Raw genomic sequence first — 16,193 nt, forward strand, 5'->3', positions numbered from 1 at the left:
AATTATTTCCTTCATTGAGTGTCTTATTTATATGGTGATATTTTAGTTTAGATTCATTCAACAAATTTCACAAGCATTATGGAAAAAAAAGAAAAATATAAAATCAATGAACCACTCACAATTGAACTTCCTCAAAGTAAAACAACTATATAAACCCGTTTAATATAGTATCACAAATTAAGAATCCAATTATTTTAATGTAAGAGCTTCACTAGTTGATCACACATGTAAAACTGATTTGTCTGAATGAGACTGTGAAACAAAATTTCAGTTATTCAAACAACAAAATCAGTTTTCTGATAGCAACTAGTATGTATCAGAAACAAATTTAAATCAATAACAATTACAAAATGCTGTGCCATCTTGCATCCAGGCATAATTCTTAGTGCTGAAAATAGTCCGTGTTTCTACCAGAAAAATCTGACAGTACTAACTCTTAAGTTACTAAATTGAAAAGGCTATGGCTGAAGCCATTTCTTATCGAACAGAAAATCTTTCGACATTAAAAACTCTGTTTCTATCAATGCTCTAAGAATTGCTTATTACTTAAATGCATTTTTTAAATGTAGACCTGCAGGACTTTACAATGCTCTCTGACAAGGGGTAGCCAGTCATCATTGTTGATCACAGATCCGAATGTACAGATGTTCATCACTGAATAAAAAAAAAACTACACCATCTACTTTGGCTTTTACTTCAACACTACTTATCAGTAATAATAATAATAATAATAATAATAATAATAATTACTGATGGGGTATAATGGCTGCTACATCACAACCAAAAAGTGGATAATATTCAGCAGTACTTAGTTTTTGAGAAATCCAGTACAGAAGATATCTCATCTGCTCAAGTTATAATGACTACATGGCTACTAACAGTTAGTAAACCCGTGTGTGTGTGGGGGGGGGGGGGGGGGGGGGGGGGGGGGGGAGATTGACTCTGGTTTGATTCTCCTCCCAATTTCAAATAAACTTTTTCCTTATGCAAAATATACTTCTTTCACAAAACACTAAGAATTTTAATGATATAAACTACTTTAACCATTTGATGTTTAGTTACTGTATATGCAGGTTATGTCTTATTCATTTGTAGCACATTGTACAGTAAAGCCTGTGTTTCTACTGTTAAGTGACCTGGGAAATATATATATATATATATATATATATATATATATATATATATATATATATATATATATATATATATATATATATATATATATAAGGTGAAAGAATGTGCACACATTTTCAGTAAGGTGAAGGAACAGCACAAACACACATGCAAACATCCTCCAAGTTCATTAGGCGTTTGGTGAGGACAGTCAGAAAAGGCAGTAGCATCTTTTTGGTTCCAATATTGTGTGATCTCTCTCAACAATATAAACTGAAAGGAAGAGGTCCCCAGTGGTGGGATGGACTTTTTAGAACGAAATATACAGTGATGTAGGTTAATATCCCAGCTATACCCTGTAGCCACCCACTCTGGTGTCCCTCATTTGTGAGTAACTGATGAAAAACAAATGTGTAATTTTGTGTGAAACTCAATAGCTTTAAAAAAAGTGTGGTTACAAGGTGTGATGGATAGGATAATAGCTTCACATGCAGGATATTGTGGGTTGTAATCTTGTCAGGTGCCGTAATTTTTTAATTCCCTTCTTTTGTCACATCATTTTAATCATTACATCAAGTTCTTCATTTGCTCTCATTTTTCTTCCTGTCATTTTTTTTCCACTTGAAATCTTTGTTCATACGTTTTTAATCAATTTTATGTATTAATTTTGATATATATTCCTTTGTTTTATCATCGTGGTTTTTTGTCCAGGTTATGCAATCATTACTTGGACAAAAACAACAGGATGATAAAACAAAAGAATTTAAATCAAAATTAACACACAAAATTAATTAAAAACACATGAACAAAGCATTAAATCTGTTTCTCATTTTGCTCAAACTTTGTTTTACTTATAAACCCTTCTTTCATTTACGTCTCCATCTGGGTTATTTTGTCCATAGTGTAATAGGAATTTAGTTATGTTTTAAATGTTTTTACAATGGTTACCATGCAAAGAAAAAAAAAAAAAAAACACCTGCACATCTGGTAACGAAACCTACATTTTTCACACCATTGCACAAAATAGATTATTTTGCCTTTTGTTTTTTAACTGATTGATTGGATTTCTCAAATAATTGAATATTATAATACATCAATTATGTTCATACTCACAAAAATTCTGATTGGAAGAAGAATGAGCTAAAGAAAAAAATGTAAAGTTCATACGGTGATTAAAATGATGTCACAAATGACACGAAATAAAAATTATATTTAAAATAATTAATTTAATAAAATTAATGATTAAAGTCATTTTGATAAAAATGAAAGAATAAAAGAAATTACTGCACATGACAAGATTCAAACCCACAACCTTTTGCATGCGAAGCTGTTATCCTATCCATTATGCCCCACAACCAGTCTATGTAATACAAACTATTTAATGCTACTGAGCATCACGCAAAATTCTGTATTTTTTCTTCATAAATTACTTGCAAACAAGGGCCTATCAGGGTGAATGGCTGCAGGGCATGGTACCTGGGATCTTTACCCACATCACAATATATCTGGTTTCAAAAAGTCAATCTCACTGCTGGGGACCTCTCCTTTTGAATGGGGAGGGGGGCGAGGGGACAAGTTCAAGGGGCATATATACTTGAATAATCCTCACAAATTGGCAGAGTTAAAGCAGAACATTGAAAACATTCCTGCAGCCATCCCTTAGGGAGATGAACTGAGTACATTCTCACAGTTTGATAAATCACACACATCACTACACTGATGTCAATGGTGGTCATTTCTAGCATTATCATTAATGACCAGTTCTCTTTTTCATTAGCTAGGGAACTTGCTTTGTGTCACACTGAAGAGAGAGCTATTTTTTGGCCAGCCTGTATGAAAAACAACTTCTGATTCATCATGAATGTAAACTGCAGTTTATTGTAAGGCATAATTATTAAATGGGAACAATACTAACTGTAAATGATATAAAAAATGAAAATTCTGTCAATATTCACCTCTTCCACATTACAGAAATAGAAACTCTTTATATTACTGAAATATTGACAGTTTTGAGAATGTGATTAACCTTACAAAAAAAAATTTTTCCTTAAAATTCAGGATGCAGACTTGAATCCAAGTAAACAAATACAGAGTGGGCCACTTGCACAGCTCACCTCTTGATGCACTGAACACTTTCACTAAATCGTTATCACAAGCACTTACGCGACACTGTTGCACAACTATTTCCTCCAAAACTACTGCGTCTAAATTTTCTTCATTGAAGAATATCTCTGGGAAATTTCATCCCAATCCAGGACATGCAATTGCTTTGTTTCTACCCAAGAGTTCTGAAATACAGTGTGTGTGTGTGTGTGTGTGTGTGTGTGTGTGTGTGTGTGTGTGTGTGTGTGTGTGTGTGTGTGACATTTTCTGGGAAAATTCTCCATTTCATATGAGTAAAACATTATCTCTGACTAAGGAATTCAGTCTCACTACCTCTCCTCATCCTTGGGAATGTTCTCAATGTGCACCTTCCGGTGAGTCTGGCACAGAATATCTGCATAATCTTATGTTTCATTCACCTGTCTCAAACAGGCAAACTATTTGACGTACAAATATGGAACTGACATCAATGTGTTATGGAAGAGTTCCACTACCTTTGTTTTTAGTTTTGTGTGCGTCGACATATTATTAAGACTATTACAGACAGCCTATAAAAATGCATTTTCCGATGATGTTACCAAATTTTCAACACGCGAGAAATTTTTTTGCTACTGAAGTTAGGTGAACATAAAATGCAAATGAAATCTTAAGAATATATCATATTTTCATCTACTCCAAACCGGAACTCTGTCAGAGTTTTCCAACCTGAGATAATTTTGGTTACACATGATACATAATGTGTCTGTTCATGCTTTAAGTACTTAAGCAGTCATCTGTGCACTTTCACTATGAGAAACAGATCACTAGGTTTGGAATAAAGCAGTTATTAACTTTTCTGAACTGCCAACTTATTTCTAACATAACAAAATGTAAGACTTATGTTGCGAGGAAACGTGATGAACATCTGAAAATGTCAGTGGACACAGTTGTCTGGTATCTGCTAAGTCTTCTCCCAAGTCAGACTGAAAACCTGGGTCTACTAAATAGCACAAAAATGTTTTATGTTTGCTTAGTTTGAAAGGTCACCCCTCTTCTTTCGCGGTTTTCGGGAAGGAAGTTCGCCAGACAAATAATGTTTTTATTGTTAAATCTACAGAAACTTCTACAGGTTCTCTGTTCCTTATTTCTTTGGGCTATATGTAAATTTTTTTGCCCACTGAGTGACACAAATTCTGCCATTTTTACTATATATAAAAAAGAGAGCTCTGTAAAACCCAACCTGAAAAGAACTTACTCAGCTAGAACAATACAGATCTCACTTCAAAAAAAGGGAGAATGTTCTCCATTTGTGTGAAACTTCTCTAGGTTAGGGACCCTGGGATGAATGAGGCCACTAAAGTGCAAAGGTATTGGAGTGGCAGGTATTAGAGGCAAAAGTGTTTGTCAGGGATGACTTGCAAAATTCTGTTGAAAGATACAACATATTTTATTCATCTTGGATTACAAGGTCAGAGTGCTGTCGCACCCTCTGATAAGTCTGCAAGCGTCTGGTCTGGTGATGATGACATTGGAAAACTGCGACAGTGTAATGGCCAATTGACATTCGCATCCTTCTTCACTAACACTGTTCACTTCACTCAGCAGCGTGTGTCTGAGTTAACACAATGCAGTCCCAAGTAAGCAGTGCCAGCAATGCATAATTCTCCTGAATTCCCATAGGTGACCAAGGTTACTGAGTTAGCAGCTCACCATGGTGTTGAGGGATGGCAGCAGAACCAACATGGCAGCAAACTGATGCTGTCCAAGGCAGACGTTTGGTGTTGCTGTGACCCCTGAGGTTGATTGGTTTAAAGGAAAGGGGGAAGGAACCAAACTTTGAGGTCATCTTTCCCTTGTTCCCAGTAAAATAATTACACAAGGGAAAGAAGAAAAGGAAGGAGACAAACAGCACAAAAACAGGAGAATGAAAGAACCAAAAGAATAACAGGACAACCAACACTACTATGGACAAAACAGGAAAAGAAAACCACAGAGAGAACCAAGAAACAGTAGAAGGGATAAAAACAAGAGAGCAGATGACGTGGCTGGCTGACCACGAGAATAAAAAGGAAAACCCAGCCACCCTGCGACACATTAAAACATCAAGCCTAAAAGTGTTTGAATGGAGAACACAAAGGGCCAAAGTACATGTGCGAAAACTAATATAGAATCATAAAACCCACCGTCACGTATAAAACATAAGACTATATTAGCTGATGAGGTCAGATAAAATTAATGGCAACGAGTTCGGTAACTGAAGAGTCAATAGCAGGGCAGCCAAAGAAGGACAGCTCACCAAGATATGGGCCACTGTCAGCCGGGTGCCGCACCGACACTGAGGTGGGTCATCACAGCGCAGGAGGTAGCCGTGTGTCACCCAAGCATGGCCAACGCAGAGCCGACAGAGAGCCGACAGAGAGCTGACAGAGAACCACAGAGTCCCCACAAGAGGCCCGCGTGGAGGTCTTTCACACATTCACAGTCTCCTTAATGGCACACAGTATGTTGTGCATACTAAGATTATGCCACTCCATCTCCCAAATCTCCTAAACCTTGCGGCGTAGTACTGAATGCAGGTCAGTTGCAGACAAGTCGATCTCCATAAGTGGTTCCCGCGTAGCCTGTTTGGCCAGCCTGTCGGCAAGTTCGTTGCCTGGGATTCCGAAGTGACCTGGATCCAGACAAACACCACTGAAGACTGCGTCATTCCAGGGCATATATGGACTCCTGGAAGGTCACTACCGAAGGGTGACAAGGGTAGCACTGGTCGATAGCTTGTAGGCTGCTCGAGGAAGACAGAAGAAACGACTCCCCAGGGAATGAAAATATGTGCTGAAGATCACAAGGTATAGCCACCAGATCAGCAGTGAAAACGCTGCAGTCATTGGGCAAGTAATGCTGTTCAATATGCCCTCCATGCACATGTGCGAAGCTGACGCAATCATCAGCCATCAAGCCATCAGTGTAAACAACTTCATGCCCTCAGTAAATGTAAAGAATCAAGAGGAAGTGGCAGCAGAGAGCTGTGGTGTTAACTGAGACCTTAGGGCAACATGAAAGCTCCAGGCGAAGCCGTGGCCTAGGTGTACACCATGTAGGTGTATGTGAACGGACCTAAAGTATAGGTGGTAACGGCAAGGACTCTAGTTCGGAAAGAAGGGATAGACACGAGCTGCAATTGGAAGCCCTGACCTGGGCTGTCAATGCGGGAGATGAACCGCTGTGGGTGGGAAAAGGAGACAGTAATTCAGATGCGCAGGAGAACTACAAACATGTGCAATGTAACTGGCCAGCAGTTGTGCATGCCTTTCCTGCAATGGAGGGACTCCAGCCTCCACCAGGACGCTGGTCAGCGGACTCGTCCTAAAAGCTCCTGTCGCTAGGCAAATGCCACATTGGTGCACTGGGTCGAGTACACGCAATGCTGAGGGTGCCGCCGAACCATAAACTAGACTCCCAGTTAAGGTGGGATTGAACAAGGGCTCTGTGGAGCTGCAGCAGTGTAGAGCAATACACACTGCAGCTGGTTTTGCTCAGGTAGCGGAAGGCATTGAGGTGCTGCCAGCACTTCCGCTTAAGCTGATGAAGGTGAGGAAGCCAAGTCAATCGAGTGTTGAAAACCAGTCCTAAGAATCAGTATGTCTCCACTAAAGTGAGTGGTTTGTCATTAAGGTAAAGTTCTGGTTCTGGATGAACAGTATGATGGCGACAAAAGTGCATGACACACGACTTTGCGGTCGAAAACTGGAAACCGTGGGCTAGAGCACATGACTGCACCTTGTGGATGGCTCCCTGTAGGTGCCGCTCAACAACACCAGTACTGGAGGAGCAGTATGAAACGCCTAAGTCGTCTGCATACAGAGAAGATGAGACAGATAGCCCTACAGTTGCTGCTAGGCCATTAATGGCCACTGAAAATAGAGACACACTTAATACAGAGCCCTGCGGGACCCCATTCTCCTGGATATGAGGGGAACTATGGGAGGCACCAACTTGGACAGAAAAAGTACGGGGCGACAGGAAATTTTGGATGAAAATCGGGAGCAGGCCTCAGAGACCCACTCATACAATGTGCCAAGGATATGTTGCCAGGTTGTATCACACACTTTTTGTAAATCAAAAAAGATGGCAACCAGGTGTTGACACTTGGAAAAGGCTGTTCAGATGGCAGACTCTAGGGACACAAGATTACCAGGGGTAGAGCGACCCTGGTGAAAGCCGCCATGACGTGGAGCCAGTAGGCCACATGACTCCAGCACCCAACCCAACCGCCAACACACCGTACATCCCAGCAGCTTGCAAAGTGTGTTGGTGAGGCAGATGAGCCAATAGCTATCCACTTCAAGTGGGTTTTTACCAGGTTTGGGCAGTGCTCTCCCACCACTGCAATGTGAAGACGCCATCGCACCAGATCTGGTTGAAGATGACTACAAGATGTCGCTTTTAGTCAGATGAGAGATGTAGTCAGATGAGAGATGTTTAATCATCTGACTGTGGGTCCGATCTGGTCCAGGAGCTGTGCTGAGGCACTGAGGAGCTTCCACTCTGTAAATGAGGTGTTACAGGATTCAATGTGGCATGTAGTGAACGAGACGACTTTCCCTTCCAGTCGCCATTTGAGTGTGTGAAAGGCTGGAGGGGTAGGGGGAGGGGGGCTAATTCTTCGGCGCAGAGACTCTAGCATAGTGCTCAGCAAAGTGCTCGGCAATCCCGACTGTGTCGGTAGATAACAGGCCATTTATGTTACCACCGGGAACACCTGTTGGGGTCTGGTACCCGAAAGCACATTTCATCCTTGCCCAGACTTGGGAAAGATACGTCTTGACCATTGGGTGCTGTATGTCACCTTCCCAACACTCCTGCTTCCGTCGTCTGGTAAGCTGTCAAACACGGGCACGGAGCCATTTAAAGGCTATGAGGTGCTCCAGGGAAGGGAGGCGCTAATGCTCCTCAATTGCTTCAGCGACTTCCAGCGACCACCAAGTAACTGCCTTTCGCTGGGGCACCCTAGAAAGCAAGGTACTGCATTTTCTGCTGCAGAAAGGATTGATGTAGTCACCTGCTCAACCACCACATCGACGATACCATGTGGGGGAGTTTCAAGGGTGACAGCAAAGGTGAAAGTTTCCCAGTCCCCCTTGTTTAAAGCCCATCTGGGCAGGCATCCGTGAGCCTGATGCCGGGGCAGTGACAGGAAGCTGGGGAAGTGGTCACTACCACACAGGTTGTATTGCGCTCTCCAGTGCATAAATGGGATAAGTCCTGGGCTGCAAAGTGATAAATCACTGGCCAAGTAACTACCACCAGCCACAATGAAATATGTGGCAGCCCCAGTATTTAAGAGGCAGTGGTTGAACTGAGACAGTAAAGTTTTGACATCTCTGCCTCGGCCAGTAAGCACGGTGCCACCCCACATGGGGTTATGGGTGTTAAAATCCCCCAAAAGTAGGAAAGGTTTAGGGATTTGATCCATCAGTGCAGCTAATACATTCAGGGGTACTGCACCATCTGGAGGAAGACATACATTGCAGACAGTTATTTCCTGTGTCCTCCTCATTCTGACAGCCACAGCTTCAAGAGGGGTTTGAAGGGGCAAATGTTCAATACAAACTGAATTTAGGACATAAACTCAAACTCTGCCTGACATTCAATTGTAGTTGCTATGGTTTTTGTAATATTCCTTATAGCCACAGAGGGCATGGGTCCGCATTGCCGGGAACCAGGTTTCCTGGAGGGCAATGCAGAAAGCAGGTGTAAAGCTAACAGTTGCCGTAGCTCAGACAGGATGACGTCATTGTGAGAAGGAAGGCATGGAACATTCAACGAGGCAGTTTACGCCTCAGGTCACCTGCTGCCACCGACTTAGTGCCTCAGCAGTCTATATCCATTGTGTCTGAGGCTCCGGTCACATGTAGGTCCTCGGCGGACACCAGCATCTCCACCTCATCCGCAAATGCAGAGCTTGTAGGCAGCAGTGGTGTGGATGCCACTGCAATTCCCTTGGTCTTGGGGATGATCTTTTTGGATTTCTCTTGCTGATCCTTGTGTTTCCCTGGCTGGGAGGGATTTATTGATTCGGTCTCCAGGACTGAGAATGAGCGTGAAGCCTTGCGACCAGCTGCTTTTCGGCTCTTCAGCCACTGGCTGCTGGTATCTTTCCCACTAGCAGAAACCTGGGAAGGGAGAACCCAAGGGCACCCCTTACTAGCGAGAGGAGCCGGAGAAGACTTACACTTCTCCGGTGCAGAAGTGGGGACTGATATCCCCGAAGGTTGGGGGGTGCTGCTCTCAAAGTAGGTGGTGCAGGAGCAACAGGGATGGAAGTGCCCCAACTATCAATGGGGCAGGTGTGGTCCTCCAGCTCTGAGAGGTGAATGGGGTTGGTGGAGATGATGGGGCTAGAACTGTTGTAGCGGTGGCATAAGACGATGTCATACATACAGGATGTAGGCGTTCAAATGACCTCTTAGCCTAATCCTGCAGTCTGGTAAGCAAGGCGAATGGTGCTCTCCACAGTTGACACAGATGGGAGGCGGAGCACATGGAGTATTGGGATGTGAGGGGCATCCGCAATCTGGCCATATAATGCTGGAAGTACATGGGAAGACATATGGCTGAACTTCCAGCATTTAAAGCACCACATTGGGGGGAGGTTTATAGGGCTCACCATCACAGTGGTAGACCATCACCTTGATCTTCTCGGGTAATTTATCACCATTGAAGGTCAAGATGAAGGCACCGGTGGCAAACTGCTTATCCCTCGGACCCTGGTGGACACACCAAATGAAATGTACACCTCACTGCTCTAAACTGACGTGCAGCTCATCATCAGACTACAAAAGACGGTCCCTGTGAAATATGATTCCCTGGACCATATTTAAGCTCTCATGGGGCCTGATGTTTACAGGAACATCCCCCAGCTTGTCACAAACAAGTAATGCCCGTGACCGGGCAGAGGGTGCTGGTTCCATCAAGACTGACCCAGATCTCATTTTGGACAAGCACTACACCTCCCCAAATTTGTCCTCTAAATGCTCAACAAAAAACTGAGGCTTCATCATCTTGAAAGATTCCCCATCAGCTCTCTAACATACAAGGTACCGGGGGGAATAAGAGTCGCTGCCATCCTTACACTGACGTTCCTCCCATGATGTGGTCAGGGAGGGGAACACTTTAGGGTCATAGTTCTGTGCGTCGACTTGAGCTCATGAATGCTTAGAGACTGCTGGTGTTTGACCTCCAGCAAGAAATGATGCACAGGTGCCACCCAGCCTCAGCATCGGCCACTTTCAGGATGGCCATTGCCAGGAGTCTCGATGTCCCAGGGAGACAGGCATCTACTCCTTGGCATACATGAGGAGTTAACAGTGCAGGCATTAGCAGAGTGACCCCTGTGTGGTCACGGGGCTACAACCAGCAGGGTACATGGCGGCCCCACCACAACAGACTGGCTACCATGATGGATATCAGGTGCAACCAAGCAAACAAGTCCATTATCATTGTCAGCGTAGCAAACGATACTGCACAGTTGATGGAAAAATACTCACCCAGGAGGGTGACCTCACTCAACAGTGGGAGAATAAGCAGAAGTACAGATCCACATCAACGAAGGATGCAATAGGTCTCAGTGTACGATGGACACAATGCACCATGCAAGGCGCCCTACTCCAATCGACTCGCTCTTTGGGAACATTTTGAAAAATGGAGGTCAAATCCTACAGGGAACCATCATGTACAGGTTGAAATGTGAGACATTCCTTTTAGTCACCTCTTATGGCAGGCAGGATTACCCCCGGATCCACATGTGGAGGCCCCTGAGAGATTACTCACAATTGTCGCCTCAATCAACAGTAATAGATTTATAATCTAGAGCTGGTCTGATGGAGATGGCTACCCAGACTGGCATTGGCTGCTGGCTGGCCCACAGTGTGCTGGAAGCCAATGTGGACCCAATGTCGTGGAGGATGCTGTCAGACAGCACATAACTGTGCTAGCATCAGATGGTGTTTATAGCGATTGGTGGCACACTTGTGTCAGTACACTGCTACCAAGCACATACAGATCAACATCTTTGCTTCCCAACACAGTGGAGATATACCACAGGATGATCTGTCACTGCAAAGTCATTCTCCAATGTCACCATGACTGCACGGCTTAGTCTGGCCATCTCTCATGTACAGGCTCACTTGTGAAATTACATTATCAGTGTCTCTGTGACCACCTGCTTGCCTCACACATGGCTGCCATCGTTTTGCTTGAGATTAGAAATGCCCAAAATTAAGCAATAGTGTTGCATATCTTCCCTCTTTTGGAAGACCTGGATACCAGGTCTGAACTCTGACTGGTCTGTAACAGAATACTTCGCCACAAAGTTACAACATATGTTATTTACAGTTTTTCCTCTCACATGAAAAATCAAAACTCCAAAAGTGAGGTACTTTCCCTTACAATTCCAGCCCCCTGGTTCCATTAGTCCACAAGCTATTACATATTATCTCCGTTCTCACTTGAGTTACCCCTTAAATATTAAACAACTACTTACATGAATGCTCTCATATTGTGCCTCTATGGCATCTCTTCTGCAAGCAGCAATGCTTGTTTCAACACCACCCAAGGTTCCTCATCTTTCAAATCACAATTAATTACATCTTACAATAACTCACTCTTACTACTATAACTGGTTTTCACATTCATCACACCTTCTCTCATGTTTGGGCAGTTAGCCAGTCCAACGGTATTTGATGTACAGAGGATTGCATTGTCTAGCTGCCCTCCACCTAAGGTAGATGAAGGCTGCACAAAGCAGAGTCAACATTAAAGTGGTGCTTGTATTTGTGATGCTTATGGTCTTTATCATTCACTGCTGCTCCTCTCAATACTGCTGAACATCTGAAAGCATCTGCTCCACTGGAACACACCCCTCTTGCATGTCTATGAGCCAGTTTGGGGGCAGTATTATGTTAGGATTTAATGTTTCATTTAGGTAAGTCAGGTTTTTCACTGGAAGTATCACCAGCTTCTCTGACCAGTATGACTGAGGCTGTGTAATGTTCAACTTGGTATACCCCAAAACAAAAGTTGAAAGATGAAAGGTGAAACATCTGCCTGGTTATGTCACAGTCCATTCCATTCCATTAATAATTATTCCACCCATGTGCCAATCCAAACATTTAGGTTACTCGAGCTTATCTTGTTCATAGCAGTTTGCTACAACAACTTCAGTACTGTTTACAGAAAACACCCTATGCAAACGCACTTGATGAAAATGGGGACAGGTGGACAATCCTGACATCTTCCTTTACCACATTACCAAGTTCAACTGTACCTCGCAAATGCCGGCACCTGTATGTACATCCAGGTGAGGCAGGTAATAACCCTCTCCCTTTGACAATGTTTGAGTCCCATTAGTGAAATAACCGCACGGCTATCACCATCTTCTGTGATCAGTAGTATCTCCTGTGTTTTTACTTGGACAAATTTCCCCAAAGCTCTCCATTTTATTGGGTATGCATTACCATGACTGCTGCAATATGACAATACACTGATCAATTCAACTAGTCTGGTCCTAATTCCAGTGGCAACTCCTGCATTTTCTGTACACCTACCAAAAACTGATCCAGCATTGATAGAGCTGGGCTAAGCTGCCCGCGCACCGCATATAGAACTGTTCCTTACAATTCCTCTACTACTACCCGAGTATCCCACAAGCTATCAGCCAAAGACTGCAACAATCTTGCTACTGCCATTCTCCTATCCAAAGTATCCATCTGAGCTTCTGTAACTCCTAGATTATCACCTACCATCTATACTGCTGTTTTTATTATGCCTTTCCCTTCCATCTCACTCTGTAAATCCATACACATATTTTCCCAACAATTTACCTCATTACACATTTCCCAAGCATTCAGTGTCGGCTTCAATGCCCAATGACAGTACTCCTGGTTTCAATTGTAATGCCTGCAGCACCCCCCCCCCCCCCCCCCCCAAAATCCACTCCTGGTGAAGACATGCAACCTGTTAAAATAAAGCCTCTCGTCTCATTTCAACCCACGGCAACCTGGGAAACGGGGACTCCCATCACCCCCCCCCCCCCCCAAAAAAAAACCACCAAAAGGTCTGCCATTATACAGACATAAAAGAACACTCAACCCTCAAATACTTAACTTTCCAGCAAATGAGCAGAAAAGACAAAACTTCTTCCCCCCATTCTCATTTTCTACTGATATAATGATAATTTATGTTCCTGAATAACATGTACACACTAATCCAAATGTATACTATCCCCCTTTACTCCCTTGGCCTTAATGCATACAGAACCCTTTTTACAGGATATGCAAGGTTTCTGCACTTCCTCACCTTCCTACTCCCGTACTTTTACGCCCAAAGCATTACGTTACCTGTGTCAAAGCATCTGGAGCACCTGAAAATGGCTTGGCATTTACCAGTGATATTGTTTCAACTACTCAATTTGGCCCTTGGTAATAAGTAACAAATTTCTTGTCCTTACCTTTCAGAATGTGCGGGTTCAGTAACATTACCCTCTGATTTTATATGGTGGTAACATGCCCACACGATTCCCTAACCACTCTTGGCATTCCAAAGCTCTGGTGTTATTCCCTGCACACGTTTCCAAATTTCCCTTGTCTTTTTAGCAAAATCCTTAGCGAACTCCCTGCCCTTGCCATTTCTTGGCCCTATTTTGTCAAACAGTGACAGCATGTACCTTCCGTAAACTACCTCATATGGTGAAAACACTGTCACAGAATGGACTTTTGAATTATATGCGCTCCCAATGAAGGATAAATGTATGTTCCAATTGTTAAGGTGCTTGCCCACATAGTGACTCAGCATCTTCCCACTATACGATGTACCCACTCCGCCCTACCATAAGTATCTCCTCTGTTGTTGAGTAGTTTTTTCGCACTCTGATCAACTGTCTAGAAGCATATGCTACCCAATGCTCATCTCTGTTCACTACTTCAATGAGAACACACCCTAGGACCCGATTCGAAGCACCCATTACCACAATAAACTCTTTCTCATAGTCTGGAACAATTAGTACTGGACTAGACACCAAAACTCTAACTCCTCAAACTCATCTTGGCATACCTTTGTCCATTCGAAATTTACCCTCATTTTTAACTGTTGGGTATGTGGTCCCACTATATCTACAAACTCTTATGAATTTTGTACAATTCCCTAACCACAGGAAAGATTGTAGCTCCTTGGTATTACTAGGAATCAGAAATTCTTACACTGCTTTTGCCAACCTCAGATAGGTTTAACCCCTCCACCGTTAATAATGTGCCATAAACACATGACTACTTTTAATCCAAAATGACATTTCCCTATATTAAGTGCTAAATTTGCTGCTCGTAAACTTTTAAAACCCTCCTGCATATGCTGTGCTATATCCTTCACGAAAATGATGTCATCAATGTATACCATGAACTGGTGAGGTTTCAGTCCCCTCAGACTCTGTCTAGCAAATGCTAAAATGTTGCCAAATGGCATCCTACAATACTGAAAATCGCCCCAGAGGACTGAGAATGCTGTTTCCAGATGGTCCTTCGGGTTTACTTCTATCTGAAATCTTCAGGTCTAAGATACAGAAGTACTTGCACAGGCACAAATTGTCAACAGCTTCATTGATGTTTGGGATCGGATATGCATTAGTTGTAGTTTTGCTGTCAAGACGTCTGCAGTCACAACAGAATCTATATTTTATGACCTCATCCTGAGATTTTTTTCGATACAACTATGACCGCTGCCATCCAACAACTAGTGTTTTGCTCTATTACCTCATTTGCTAACTGTTGCTCAATTAATTCCTCTAATACTGGTTGCATATGGTGTGGGTCTACGATATACCAGTGACTCAGCTCCTGTAGTGATACAATGTTGTGTTACAGGAGTTGCTGTTAAGGCTAATTCTCAAATTCAAACAATAATTTCTTGATTTTCAATCTACCCGTACCTCTAAGATTATCTAACTACCTACGCAATGCAGTTTTATCAGCAGTTTGTACATTACACTGCTGCATACTGGTCGAATCTCTACTCATATCATCCAGGAGTTCCAAACTAGCTACAACATTCCCTTGGTGAGTTGTCCTTCGTCGGCACCTAAATTACATAAATTCAGGGGCACTATTTACCTGTCCAATTCCTCCCCTAAGCATACTGTGCTTCTCCTGACAAAAGCAACATGATGTGTCTAATACATCACTTTCTGCCAACAGTTCTACCAAGCACAATTCTTTAAGAGGAACATGGAGAATTTAATGACCACCGACTCTCAAGGTCCATATGCACCACCAACACAAGTGCCCCATCATCTCATAAAAACTTGTGCTTTCTACCTTCACCATTCGTACTATTCTACATTTTGCCTCTTGATTTGTATTAGTTGCAGCAACACTTACCAGGAACTCTGTTTGGCAGGCCTGGGGATCCCTTTTGCATTTAACACCTGCTTACTCAACTCCTGTTTCTCCTTACCAATCCTACCATCAAGATGGTGGTGCCTAACCACCTTACATCTACTGCTATCAGGTTGGCAACACTGCTTCTGCACATGTCCCGTTTTCCCACCTCTGTAACACCTCACATTAGTAGAGAAAACTTCTCTCTTATCCCATATTCCTGTTACTACATTAATTTCTTCAAACTCTGTGGCTAATCTGACCACAGTGTATAAGTCCCTCAGGCTATTTGTTCTCGTTCTTCTACATATCAGGTACAAGCCCCTCAAAAATGTGTCCAGTGTTCTATTCCATTTCATGGAGTGTGACTATTTGCTTCATCACTTTCGCTTAATTCATATGTCTACACATTCACTTTATGTATTCTGGCCACAAAATTCTCTACTGACTCATTATGCTTATTTGACATAGTACTTAATTGCTCATGAAAAACCTCGCACTGTTTTGCTTCTTGTTCCTATGTAGCAGGCCTTCTTTTCAATTCCTCAAATTTCTGTTCTCCTGTTAAGCCCT

The 16,193-nt window shown here is 42.7% G+C and overlaps 1 protein-coding gene across 9 annotated transcripts in view; it reads right to left on the reverse strand.

Annotated features, from left to right (window-relative positions):
- Positions 1-16,193, reverse strand: part of LOC126297664 (F-BAR domain only protein 2) — a 296,630-nt gene that overhangs the window by 224,070 nt on the left and 56,367 nt on the right. The gene's annotated exons all lie outside the window — the stretch shown is intronic.

Source organism: Schistocerca gregaria, chromosome X, assembly GCF_023897955.1.
Source record: "Schistocerca gregaria isolate iqSchGreg1 chromosome X, iqSchGreg1.2, whole genome shotgun sequence".
NCBI lineage: Eukaryota > Metazoa > Arthropoda > Insecta > Orthoptera > Acrididae > Schistocerca > Schistocerca gregaria.